At 35.1% G+C, this 12,111-nt stretch overlaps 1 protein-coding gene across 1 annotated transcript in view; it reads right to left on the bottom strand.

Moving 5' to 3' along the window:
* The window catches only part of LOC581977, a 30,830-nt gene that overhangs the window by 14,096 nt on the left and 4,623 nt on the right, over positions 1-12,111 (bottom strand). The window lies entirely within an intron of this gene.

Here is a 12,111-nt window from a genome sequence, read left to right as displayed (position 1 = left end):
TCAGCTGATTCCATTAACCTTTCATTTAAACTAATTTGATGTATTGCACTGTATACATTTTCATCATTATTTGACACTTTGTAGCGCATGAGTTGATCACGTGAATTTGAAATGTACGTGTGCGCTTTCTAATCCAATATACTAAATCAATTTTCAATAATTTTGGGGGCAATGTGCCCTTTAAAAATTTGGCCTGCCTTATCTTATCCTCAAATCTTTGTATTTAAAACCACATTTACGTCTGTGTTAAATCAATTTTTGGTTAAACAATGGGTGTATTTTCAGCCCGTTTAAACAACAATACTCTTCATATCCATTATTGAAATGGAAAAGTAATATAAAATAATCTTTGTCGTCGAATTTGCTTGACGTTTGATGTGTGTCCTCCTTTGCAGTTATGGAATAGAGAGGGGCATCCGTCGTATTTTGGGTTGGGATAAATTCCATTATTGAGTATAATGCATGGAAAGTATGACAATTTGGGAAAATCTGGTTCTAATCGGCATTATATGAATAACAAAAACGATAATATTAAAGACACTTTTAACAAGATTTGAATTTTGCCCGATTGAGCATCGTATACGTGGAATACACGTATACGAATATGGCACCGCAAAAGGGGCTCGCGCAAGATAACTGGAGGGCTCGTAAAAAGATGCTGTGATTTATATCCTTATCGTGATGATAAAGGAGATAATGCCTGAAATAAAATGCTCAAGTACCATAAACTTGACGTTATATATTGACACGTAGCCTTGGGTCGGTAAAGGACCCCCATAAGTCATTGTGGTTGTTATTTTATTTATATCATCACAATACGAGCTCTTAACATTGCGTGTATAATGTGGACGTTTTAAATAGAGTCGGGGAAATCAATCAATTTCGTCTGCTCGTTTGCAACAAACTTTTTGTTGCCGATTTGGATGATTTGGTTAATTTTGTCTCTTATGGCAGGGAATCGTTCTCCAACAAGTTATTTTCACCAAGATTTGACATACGTCATGTAAATATTGACATTATATTCGATCGTAAAACAGTTGTGTGTAAAGTGGAAGAGAGATGCTGAGATGATTTACAATGGTTCTCATGGCAATTACAACGATTCTGTTTGGTTAATAATATATTTTTGTGCCAAATTATTTATTTCGAATCACAGAAACAAAGTTTAAGAAAACTCAATTACAATACTAGCAACCGTTCAATTTCAGGGGATTCGCTTCCTTTCATGCGGTTCAAAGCATCATGCTTTACATCATACTATGATAGATTTACATTAGTGTTGGAATATTGAAGATAAAGTTGAGTTCTGGTCATGCGATTACATTTTGAAAGAAACTTTGTGGAATCGATCAGAAAAGGTTTATCATCTAGCATATAAGTATTGGTTTGTACTGCAAGCTTCTGGAATCATCACAATGATAAGAAATTTGGCTCAGTCTTGGTAAAGTTACAAGCACTGTACACAGAAAAATGCAGATGGGACTACACGAACATGTGGCATAAAAATCCGTCCTAATTTGTATGATGTTACATGCCATATATATATAGAATATTAAGGTATTTGAAGAGCCATGCTTTACACGGAACATTTTTGTATCTTATGTTCTTCCACACTTGCATATTTAGACAATAATAACGCTCACAAATTATTTTCCACCTCTTCCCAGAACTCAACGTCTCTCTAACTCCTGCGCAGTCACTCTCCTTTTCGACTTTACCAAACCCAAAACACAAGATACATCAGAACCAATTGCTGATCTTCCAAGCAAAGTGAAATTTGTGACCGCTCGCCCCCTCCGGGTAACCCATTATATCCACATGAAATAAGTGATATTTAATCGTTCAATATTTTTATTTGGAGCAGCGGTTTCCCTATAATGTGGTCTACATAACCCAGTTCACGACAGGCCATCGCAGCGTGATTCCATTCAGGGGAGGAAAAAAAGTTATATACAAAAGATCTCTCCTAAGTTTCTACGAAGAACGTAAAAAAGTCTATAAAGAGTGAATGAATCTGATAAGACAGAGACAAAAACAAAGGACATTAACCAATGAAAGAATTAGGATGTAAGCGAAAAATCCGTACATCATTTATCGACTTTAACTTGATAATATCTCAAAAAGAATGTATTATTTGTTTTATGTGCAGATGACCTTAGAGAACATTACAAGAAAACGGCTGGTCACAATGAATTGCGCATTCGGCAATTGTTCTTTCAATACTATTTCTTAATATTGGTTTTCAAAATCAATATATACAAATGTTTTGTACGCCAATTTAGCTACAGCCCACAAGACCGACAGCTAACGGGACCGATAGCCCGCAAGATTCGCGGACCGGCCAACGAGACCTGCCACTAACGAGACCGTCATTTTCTTTCTTCGTTCATGTATTTTTATTTTTTTTGGTCTCATGGGATATCGGTCTCGTGTGCCGTCAGAGTGATGAAACCTTTGGAACTTGGAAACTTCTATGTTTTTTCTATGGATTTTTGTTTGTTCGTCTCATGGGCTTTCGGTCTTGCGGACCTTTTACAAAATGTCAGTCTCATCGGCCGTCGATATACTGCGATGACCTCTTCCTATTACCTAGTAAAGTTTATCGCTACTTTTCAAAGTAAAGAGTGTTTTATAATAGCCTATGGGATACATTTTTGCCAGGCTTGGGGGCGAGGGGTCACCGATGATTTGAAATAAATGAATCTCGGAACAAGACCCCATCTGGGGTTGAAAGTGATTCACATGACATTCTTGACGTGTTATTGCTGAAAGAAAAATTGTGGAGTTCTTCAAGGTCATGGATGAAAAAAATATAAGTTCTTTTACACCAGGACGAGAGCCTGCTAATCACTAAAAGATCTTGGTTTGAAGTATAATGAAAGTCAGACAACTCAGTTTTTCCTGTGGATAAAGTGGTCTGTTTTGGAAATTAATAATTCATTTTGACATGTGATATTCATCAATATGAGTAAAACACAATGGCACTAGGAGGTAATGTATGAACATTACAACGGAGGAACAAGGACAATCTATTATTCTCAAATAAGAATGCGTTTCAGGGTTCCCTGAAAACTAGAAATCTGCGAACAATAGGAAAGAAAGCAAAGCGATATGAAAAAATAATCCTACTTTTTCGATTTGCAGAATATTCGTGTTTTACCCTTTCGTCATTCTCCTCAATTTGATCTTGCAGAAACTTGATTACTTCTCTTTTTATATTTCGATTTCATCGCAGTCAAACAGTAAATTTAGTAATTCATCAGGGAAAAGAGAATCGCATTAAATTTTAGACCGGTAGTCAATTTTTTTCTTTCCAAGCAGCGGGAACTGCACGTCGGAAAACTAAACATTGCGTGTCATGTCATGTTGTACACGTAGGAAATGCTTCATTCGGCGATGAAACAAATAATTCTTTAAAAACATGATTCTTCCTATGTGGGATGATTTCCGCCATTTCAATCATTTAATGGCAGTTATTTTCAAAACTGAATAACAAGAGAAACAGTTCAGTAGTCTTCTTTTTTAGTTCTTAAGGATGACACGCATATCTCTTAGTCAGGAAGCTAGTCGAGACTGCGGCAAGTGGTGTTTTTATTCTCTTCTATCTTTGTCTAATACCATGAGATGTGATCTAGATTCTCCAGATATGATAATTATTACATGGCCTTTTTCAAATTACCTACGGAAATTGTCAGCCGCATTTTGTGGGATGTTACTCAAGTTTTGCTCTTATTTCGGTACCTTAGTTTGTTGCTCTGTTGAACCTTTGATGTTCCCGTTTTCCCGCCGGAGCCCCAGTTCTCTATCCTTTCGTGGAGGAGGAAAATGGAGCAGGGGAGATGGGTGCTGTCAGGTAAGGCACCTGTAAGCAATTAGTGTTGTTGGTTATATCATGATCTCATCTTGAGCGATATTATTAGTCTTGACCTCAAGCGCGACCCTTTTCGGTCTGCCACCAGTGCTCCTTCAATTAATTAAATTGGAATAGTATATAATTCAGTGCCCATTACCCTCGCCCTCAAACACAAAATAAAGCTAAGGCCTGATGATACTCATGTTTCTATTTTGCTACTACAACTGTTTCTATTACTACTTCTACTACTACTACTACTAATAATAATAATGCTGCTGCTGCTACTACTACTACTACTACTAGAAATACTACTGCTACTACTAAAACAGCTACTTCAACTACTTTTAATAGTACTCCTCATACTCCTCCTACTACCACCACCACTACTACTACTACTACTACTACTACTACTACTACTACTACTACTACTACCACTACTACTACTACTACTACTACTACTACTACTACTACTACTACTACTATTATATCTACAACTGCTTCTTCAAAACTTAAGTATCAAAATATTGTGGTCACTTATATCAAAATATGAAGATTGTTGTAGAAAATTGTCCTTGCCATTAGAGTTCTCGGATATTATAGGCTACTTGCCGTCGTGAAATACATCAGAAAAAATCTTTCTCTTCTTACCAGTCCTCAGTTTCATCATCTCACAATCAACAAGCTTTCATTAAATCGCATATTTCGCTAGGGCATTTTAAAATATGGTTTTTAGCTAGAATATACATACGTTTAACCAATCCCATTGCAATTATCCTTTTTCGCAGCTGAGAAAGTCATGAAAAGGACGTTTGATTCTGCCGCTTGCCTAAATAAGCCATTGACTTTTAACCTCTTTGGTACTGAATATGAAAAATGTTCTCATAGTTCATTTGTCAAATTTGACGCTGTCAATAAAACAGATTATTTAGTTTCTTTATTAACTACAAATTAAGTGTGGTATTAAATAAAGATCAACTTTGAATATAATCAGAATTCGTTCGTTTGCAAATTATTACAAGTTCCTCAAAACACCGGGTGTATGATTGACATGTTTTATTTAAATGATTGCAATCGCTGAAAGAGGTAATAAAATAACCAATGCTTTGTTAATGATCCGTTAGTCCAGCACGGAAATATGTGGGGCTGTGCTTTTCCTGCCGCAAAATCAGCTCCACTCGGTGTGTTTCTTGCCGGGCTAGAAGCCTAAATCTACACTTGAAATTCTATGAAATTGTAATATAATTGTCACGTATAACAAAAACAACAACAACAACGACGACAATAAAACTTGTAATATTAATAATGGTGATACTAATAACAATAGTATTACCATACTGATATACTTTATGCAGTATAAATCTAAACTTGGCACGAAAAGACTCATTACGAAACACTCAGGCAGTAGACCGTAGAACAATGGAGTATACTAAAAGGTTGCAATTGGTAGCACCTAGTGATTTTTGATGAAGGAGTGTGTTTCAAGAACAAAATATACGGACTTGACCCTGTTTTGCGGAATAATAAAATTGATAACAACAACAAAAAACAATAATAGTAGTAATACTTATGAACATAACGATAATACATATAATAATGATGATAATAACAAACTGAAACAATCACTCTTATGCACACGCACACAGATTTAAAAAAAATCTTGAGGAATAAATCATATCAGAAATACGTAGATCACTTTAAAAATTACATCTGTCTTCTTTCCAGTCAGATATCCCGATAACCTAAGTATCAACTCGAGCTGATGAAGACAGGCTTATTTCAAAAATGTTACTTTGAAATTCTAGTCACAGGATTCGATTTCCAAGAATGGCATGATGAATAACAAACAGCACTCTAGCATACATACACAAGCGCCTCGGAAACCTGTCCATTAAGCCAAGAGATTGTTCTCTGTAATTTTCATACTGATATATCTAAATGAGGAATCGTAATTTTTCTCCCTTTCTGTCAGAATACATATCTGCAGCATGCTGGTGAATTCCCCAAACGACATCCCGACCTGGTTGTCTGGTTGATTTGCAGTCTTGAATCAGGGACAATCTCGTGTAACCTCGATACAGAGCGCGGAAATTAAGGGAAATACCTGTAAATGAAGACATCATGTTCCCGCTAATATGTTGTGAAGTATGTCGAGATTACGAACATGGCATCCTGGGCACTGTAGAGACAGAACATCCTGATCAGAACATGATTATTGATTTGAAATGAATTCGAAGGAATACAAAAGAAGACGGTCAAGGCTTTGCAGGAGCCGTGCAGGAATTGTAAATGAACTGATTGTGCTTCCTCAATGGATCTTACTAGAAAACACATTAGTAGGCCTATCAAGCGAATGCTGTACTTGGTGCAGACTCGAAGATTACTTTTCGTGTTCTAACTGAACCCGGATTACATGACGTGCCATCGTTTTAGAGACATCACGGAGATAAAATCCAAATAAATAACATGTTTTATTCAGAAATACGGGTTAACAGGGGATAAGGTGCTTGCATTTTAAAGAAGAGGGAGCACACGAAATTCTTCTAACATGTCATTATTTTGTTTTTAAATAAAAAGGGAAATCGTATTTTCGATAAACTCATTGAAGTGGGAAAATGTAGTGACATTGAGAGATGTGATGGAAAATATTTAGAAAAATCTTTAACGAGGCAGGAGAAGCAAGAACGAAATTTGAATGTTGCCAAATGTGAAGGGGGAGGGGGCAAATGGAATACCCTCGTGTCTCTCTCTCATATTTTGAGTTCTTAAATGCCCTTAAAAACATACGATGCAGGATGTCCTTGTTTAATAGCGTCCAGCGTCAAAATCAAACTTCAAAATACCGCTCCATACCATATTTGGTAGGAGAACATGATCTTTAAATGATCTAATACAAAGTCATTTAAAGGTACTATGTCCTATTTGCAGGTCAAAAAATGAAAGGGTTACATTCCAACGGCATTTGAAAGACAATACAATACGTCACAGAACAGTACACTGAACACAATTATGTTTAGAGTCAGAAAAAAGGCAGAAGGGCAAGGACTGAAATACTGTAACAAAATAGGAAACATCCTTCACCTTCAGACTCTGAATGCACGAACGGATGAGAGTTCGAATACAAGCTCAGTACTAATATTATTGACAAGACATTAGACTGCAATCCCCACTCTTTTGACCCAGATGTAGTACATTGCGTACCTGTATGGCGGAAAGGAATTCATTCCAAAGTTACAGCTGAAGTGGCAGTCCCATTGAATCCAGCGAAAATGCAACCAAGCTTAAATTGGCTATTTAGGTATATTCATATAAAACAGGGAAATTCTCAATGCTAATCGCCATATTATCATCAAATTCATCGTGGTAGGGGGCTTATCATGAGAGCGAGAGACACAGCTGAGTAATTAAAGAATTATTGATGTGATATTATATGCTGCTTCTGAATAGGAAGAAATGCGAAAGCTTCATAACTTTTGATTTCTCTAAACCATGCATAAATTATGTGGATAACATAGAGTATATTATGTTCTCTTTTAAAAACTCTAAAATGATATTTTACAAAATTTTGAGTAAACATTTTTAATATTTCCCAAAAGCAAATAACTATTTGATCAATACAAACAGCTACTGCCAATAATTATGCCGGGAATTTTGTTTAAAAACATAGTTCACAGATCATAACAAAAGAATTTGTTTTTAATCTATAAGTTGTTGTTTGGGCGAAAATCATTAAACGACGTTGGAAAACACCATAAAAACTACCAACAACAACAACAACAACAACCTGAAAGACCACGTGTAAATGTCGGGGCAACAACAAACAAGAAACAAATGAACAAACAAACAAATACGAAATAGAGATGCTCGTGGGAATCTTTTGCACCTTCGTAATTCAACATCAGAGCATAGTTAGAATCTGTGCACAAGACATGTCTGTATATTAAGAGTTAGTTTCAACATCATTTGAATATACACAAACAACTATCTATGATCAACCATGTAAATATTTATTATCTTATAAATAGTCATTTTATTTGGCGGTGTCCCTGAAGTATATTTATGTTTTGACATTTTGAGCCACCATTATCTGAAATATTGGATACTCAAGGTAGCAATGTACGTAAGTATAGTGAGTCCTGTGAAAAAGGAATAGCAAAACTGACCTGGGTAATTTCGCGCCATTGACAATCCAATAAAAATTGACGTCATAGATTAAGATTTAATCAGATTCACCTTAAGTCAATATATCCTACATGATCCGATAAATTCAGGCTCAATGGAGGAGACAAATTTGGTAGGTATTTCACTTGTCAATATTGAAATGATTTTTATTAATTTGCATTTAATGTTTTATTTATAGCTTATATCATTTCATTACTATTACCGTACGCGACTGTATTCAGTGTAGCTATTAATTTACGAGATTAAGTATCAATGCCGGTTTCAGTCATGACGTGCGAGTCGTAAGGTTCAGTGACCATTTGTGTTTTTTCCATTGATACATGGGTGATTCAGTATAGAGCTTTTGAACGGAATGCATTCGCGTGATACATGACATCAGAAATTATAAAAATATCCTGTACATAATTTAGGACTTAATTAATGAAATCGAAGCATGTATATCTTGCGCACTGCATGTGGCGAAGGTGATGAATACCAATGTAGTAGTGAACCTGTTGCCTGTTTTTCTTGCTATTTGATTGATGTTTCATAAAATTTCTCTTTTTTTTCTTCTTTTCACATGTACGAGTCAAATTATACGTATTACGCTCGCTGATAAATGAGCATCGTAGACAAAACCTAAGTTAATCCATATAGAAGTTTATTTCTGCTTTTCAGTGTATTGCTATTTCATGAAAATAGTGTATGAAATACAAACCTTTAATACTAAATATGAGTGAATATTTAATCACCCATGCTAAATCCTTCCACTAAGCACACTCCAATGATTATTCTTACTATGAAAATATTCTCGACGATTCGCTTTAATAGAGCCGAAAGGATGTTAGCTCTATGTGAAATAATATACTACTTAACGCCCTTCTGGCTCTCGGCAATCGAAGAGTAAATCCCGGTATAGAGTTAAAGCAAAATTTGCTGCTTTTCTCTAGTCCCAAAAATAGAATTTCCGTATTGGCTCGTTCTATTTGAAGTGTTTGTATTTGTTTAACTCATTTGTTGTGTGTCCTTAATCATGATCATGATGAAAAACAGCTTCGTTGATCGTGTTTTTAAAATCCTGGTTGAATATATTTCAATTAATTAATAAATTAATAGAAAATTTCCCGCACGATGCTCAGAACCGATTTCTCAGGACACACGAACCACCCAATGCGCCTTACCTCACCACCGCTGACCGGGCCATCAAGAGGGGTGCGATCACGAGGAATAGGGGGTATCAGTGGTTCCTCCTGGCCTGGTGGAACTATGGTCATATGATCGCTGTATACAATACGATTCCTCCGCATCTTTTGGTGCTTAGATCATCTTCCATTTTCTCAACGAGGCGGCTAAGGCAACCGATCGCTACTTAATCATAGGAGATACAGTGCTGACAGGCAAGATTGCCGAGTGATGAGGGAGATCACGTTTAGAGTTTAAAGGTAACACTTGGACTTGCATTCGAAACAAAACAAAATGGTTTCATATATAGATTGGATATACACCGATGTGCTAACAAACTTGTTTATTTCTTTTTTGTTTGACGTTCCTCCTTTCAGCTTTTTCTAAATAAAAATTTAATCATTCTATTTCTATTCTATTCAGAGAAAACAAATAGTCGCACTTAAAATTTGCTAATTTTAGAATTCCACTCTACAGTTATTTATTGGTTGAAAACTTTACTGTTCATCAGTCGAAATAATAGTTGCAAACCGAGGATAGAAATCACAAAAATGTGATTCAACCTGACTTTCGGTACTAATAGCTGCTGATAACAGGGGAAAAACACTAATAATTCTTGAATATTGAATATTCTGGAAAGACTAGGATTTCTATGAGTATGCTTTGAAAAAGAAATATTTCGTTGTAATGTTTAGTACCATTTACTTTCTGTACGCTTGGCCGTAATTCTAAGTTCACGATCAAGTTACTATTTTTTAAACGTTTTTAGCAAAATTTAATTTGAATATTTTGGACTCGACAAATCCATCGTAAAATTACTAGTAAAAAAAGAAAGAATTAGGTATGTTGAAACAGACAGTTTTCTCTTTCATTCATTTTTATTTAAAAATTATTTACTTGATAAACTTTATTTGGTAACTTTTATGTTTGAACTCTAAAATATAATTCTAAATATTACCTTGAACAATTGCCAAAACAAATAAAACGAACTTTACGTTTAGATCTAAAATAGATTCAGACTGTCTAAAACACAGGGAGTACAGAACTGAAGATCTACTCTAAAAGGAAGATTTATTATCTATTTTTACAACATCCCTTCATCGTGGCTGTATATTTCATCTCAGAAGGGGGCGATAAGGGGGTAAAGATCAAAATAAACTCTCTCTGAGGTATTTATAAAGTATATTTTCTGCTACACGAACTTTTGATGTCTTATTTTCGGCTATATCCAAACCCGGGAGAGGGTCAAAGGTTAAGAGGAAAAAAACCATCGTAAATATTAACACCCTTCTCGGTTTGTGGACACAACTTTGTTTTCAGCAATTATCAAAGAATATCAAACATATTTAGGTGAGAGAAATGGGATGGTCGACTAAAAAGAAAATAAATCACAAAGAAGCGTGATGAAAATAGAATTAAATGACCATTATTAGAGTCGTTATGTCCCACGTTATGTCTTCTGAATCTGACGGAACCATTGAATTTGAACCATGTTAAAGCATGAGAAGTTTAGACATTTAATCCTTCTGTTTGTCTACAGATGTCATAGCCAGCAATATGATAGGTTATTTGCGAAATGATATAAAAACTATGAAAAAAAATATATATACACATCACCAGAATGACCATGCCTATAAAATTGATGAACAGATTAACTTACTGGTTAAGTAGATCATTTCTAACATGAATCAGTAATATAAGGAGAGTAACATTTCTGATCGAATGAAAGGGTTTAGCCTTTGCACGTTCAAAAAAGTTTTCTTTTAAAGAGTTATTTTCTGCCCTCTCAGTTTGCAAAAATCGAGTATAAGTACAATATACATCAAAAATAACTTTTGATATCTTACAAAGGTAATTTTAGATAAATATTAAATAATAATATTATTTAATGTATATTGTATTACTAAAATATACATTGAATACAAGTTAAATAATTTACATTACATAAAAAAAAGTTTTATACCATGTCAGTGGCAACAATAGGTTCCCAATTTTCTCTAAAAAGCATAGAAAAACCTAAAATTTAATAACATAGTTTGTTTTCTTTAAAAAAAAAAAAATCGAGTTTATATGTATACAAAAACCTAGCCTCATTTAACTTCTGTGTGGTATTAGAAAAAAGACGGCCAAGTTCCCGTGAAAGAAGCTGCAATTGAGCTATACTTACAGTACCACGGAGTTTATTCATTAAACAATCAGTGGAACTACTAGAGTACACTTCCCAGGCCTTTCAAAGATGTATGTGTATACTTATGAAGTCTTACATTTTGATTAGCTAATGATATAGTATGACGCGTGTTCAATCACAACTTTAGTGCAATGGTGTTCCATCACCAAAAATTCCCAAAGTCCCAAATGTCTTTTGTTTTTCTCTTTTGAAATATTTAGCAACATAAATTTCAAAAGAGGTCAAGGTCCCTGGGTCTTGATTCTTCGCCGTGATGGATTAGGTGACGGTCTATAACGTGTGGAGAGAACAATTAAGCATTATGGTACATTTCTATCAGTTTGGGTTCAATTTCCGTTCACAAAAGTTACGATTTTAAACAAAAAACATATGAACAATAAAATACACAGTTTTACGTAAAACATGCTAAATCGGACTATTACTTTATTCAGACGTTTTACAGTGTTATAAACATGATTTGCAGCACAAGTTGGTGGGCCTACCTACAAATGACAGAAGGAAACGAAAGAAAAGTCACTGGAGAAATTGTTTGAATCTGTTATGGTGCCGGCACGTGTTCGACACACGGCCGAAAAATCGGCGACCAGTTTAGAAATCTGGCCAGCTCCGAATTCCACACATACTGGCGACAAATTTCCAACACTTTCATCTTGTTTATCTCCGAGCTTCTAACCCGTTTCCACTTTGAAACATAAATGAATCGACATGTTTTTCGCTCGAAATATGAGTG

Source organism: Strongylocentrotus purpuratus, unplaced genomic scaffold (assembly GCF_000002235.5).
Source record: "Strongylocentrotus purpuratus isolate Spur 01 unplaced genomic scaffold, Spur_5.0 spur5_scaffold_9, whole genome shotgun sequence".
Classification (NCBI taxonomy): domain Eukaryota; kingdom Metazoa; phylum Echinodermata; class Echinoidea; order Camarodonta; family Strongylocentrotidae; genus Strongylocentrotus; species Strongylocentrotus purpuratus.
Note: the sequence above shows the minus strand (reverse complement) of the source record. Positions and strands in the feature narration are given on the sequence as shown.